At 37.1% G+C, this 2,462-nt stretch overlaps 1 protein-coding gene across 6 annotated transcripts in view; it reads right to left on the bottom strand.

Annotated features, from left to right (window-relative positions):
* Positions 1–513, bottom strand: part of LOC135218309 (very long chain fatty acid elongase 4-like) — a 123,194-nt gene extending 122,681 nt beyond the window's left edge. For all 6 annotated transcript variants that reach the window (XR_010315281.1, XR_010315282.1, XM_064254529.1 and 3 more), the window contains exon 1: positions 390–513. The gene's annotated coding sequence lies outside the window, so the exon portion shown is untranslated. The remainder of the gene's footprint in view (positions 1–389) is intronic.
* Between the last annotated feature and the right edge of the window lie 1,949 nt (positions 514–2,462).

Here is a 2,462-nt window from a genome sequence, read left to right as displayed (position 1 = left end):
CAAACACCCTTTCCATTCATTTTCGGTCTAAGCCTAGTACGTACTCGCTAAGGACGAGCCTTTATCAGATCGACCAGGCCTACCTCACCGACCTAAGCTACAACTCTCTGGAAACCTCTTGGGCCTTGAGCTAAACATGGGAGCATTCAGTAGTTGTTGTCTTTTTCGTTAAACCTTTCAGATCTCTCGTGGTGCTGTGCAAAGGCCATCAGTACACGTATTTTGTTCCGAAATGCTAATTTTCCCGGGAGGGTGTGAGGAAACTTCAGACACCTAACTTTAAGCGTTGATAGCTACAGGCCTAGTCTGGCACCCATTCTACTCAATTACCTGCAAATGCTTGATGTAATGTAAACTACTCTTTCTACCATAACAAATAATTAGCTTACTTTTTAACTTATTGAAGGAAACCTGTAAAGTATCTATCAAAGCAGTATTGACTTGCCCGCTTGAGACCTGTCAGTTTCAGCAGACGCTCCTATCCAAGAAGGTTATAATCTTACATTTTCTAAAGTGCTTCTTTATTAGCCTATGCCGGCTTGAAAGGTTTCAGTGCTAGTTTTGTTCAAATCGCACGTTGTCTGTTTTATTCAACGTTATATTCCTATTGTATATACAACAGGAATTTTGGAATAAAGATTTTCATTCCCCCCATGAACAATCGGACGAATAAACATTTAATGTATACAACTTAACTGTAACCAGTTATAACAGATGTTATACAAAGATGGAATTTTGTTTTCATAATTTGCTGTGGATAAAAATACGCTAAAATTTTCTAATTCTGTTATGTGACAATGAGTAAACATAACATTGACAATATATGTGCCCGCATTTATAATGTCTAGAAAGTTTTGGTCTCTAACAATTTTGTTGCCTTGAGACTTGCTCGTGTAGCCGATCCCTCGAACGTGCACGAGTGGGGCATTTTTTTATCTTAGAAAAAAATTAATGTAATATTGTCGTTACAGTCATACTGATAGGCAAGAAACTCATTGAAATAAAATAGCACTTGTAATTAATTATGATATCCATTTAGCTTTCTTATTCTTGTATAATGATGGTAGTGATGTAGAATTAGGCTTAAGCTACAGCTTGAATCCCAACAAACAATCGATGTCAACTGACAGTATTAAATTGATTTACATTCTTCGAGTATAAGGACGCAACAAAACAATGTCACTTGCTCTCCTAATTTATCGAATTCTTATGATTATTTCCTTCTTGTATCTTACAGATACGACCGATAGCTAACCCGGTTCCAAGAGAATGTGAATGCCACAAAGAATGATAATATTCTGTATTGCTAGGGTAACAAAAATAATACTGTACACTTCCATTTTGAGGGAGCACTGTTTTTCGGTGCAATGTACACAATTGGGTTATGTTGGAAATGGTACATGGTAGCTGTGAATGTACAGACTGGGACATGTAAGAGCAATTCAAATACAATGAAGGTACCTCTAGAATAAATGAATAGTCATCACTTTGTATTATGGAAATGCTGATAGAGGAAAGTGACTGAAATGCAAAAATTTGGGCAGATAAGTCTATTATAAATTACCTGGATTCATGTCTTACCAGTGTCAACAGACCTTAATATTTTACTTTTTTATTTTCTTGAGTTCTTGCTTTCTATAATTTCTTACTTGTTCAAGAGAAGTTTTATATATTTTGCATATTTCTATAAGGCTCTCTCGCCGGCTTCCTGCATGTACTCCTCTATTTGATCTTCCACAATTTCGTTAATCAATATCACGTTTATATACTCAAGTTTTTCTCCACTGGTTATATGCTGTCTATGCTATCAATTGTCTGTTGTTACAACTTTTTCGAATTTTACTCTGATTATCTTATAATCCTAAAGCCTGGGTCACACATCGGCGTTTTCAGACCGCGACTTCGTAAAGGCTGGGTTTGGCGATCAATCTCGAGACTATAGTCGCGGGGCTTGGGCTCCCCCCACAACTCCCTCAAACAAAAGTCAGCTGATATTGACTCTATGACGACTTCCGCAATGAGGCATTACAATATTATTGCGCAAGCTGAGGTGAGATTACGTATTTACGTAGTCGTACTCGCTATTCACCGACGATTTAAACCACACATACATTTAACGGCGAGTTCCGTGAAGGTATGACGATTTTTGACGATTAGTTGCGATTCAGTTACGTAATATTCCGACTTATGTAACGGGATTGTACAGAGTAGTGAACATGGATGCCGCCATGATAGATATAAAGTCTAATAATTATAACTAAATCAATAGTATTTTCCATTTATCTCCCTTAATTCTGTGCTTCAGATCCCCATAAATCTTCTTCATGATCGTATCAAGTCCTTGGTGTTGGCCGCTTGTGTATTGCACAACTTTGATTAAAAGAAATTAATAAAATAAAAAAAACTGCCAAGAGTGAGGCATATCGAGAGTACTTGGTGACACATGGGGTCGTCTTAGTGAT

The sequence above is a fragment of the Macrobrachium nipponense genome, chromosome 9, assembly GCF_015104395.2.
Source record: "Macrobrachium nipponense isolate FS-2020 chromosome 9, ASM1510439v2, whole genome shotgun sequence".
Lineage (NCBI taxonomy): Eukaryota > Metazoa > Arthropoda > Malacostraca > Decapoda > Palaemonidae > Macrobrachium > Macrobrachium nipponense.
The sequence above is the reverse complement of the archived record's forward strand: the minus strand, read 5'-3'. Positions and strand labels throughout refer to the sequence as shown.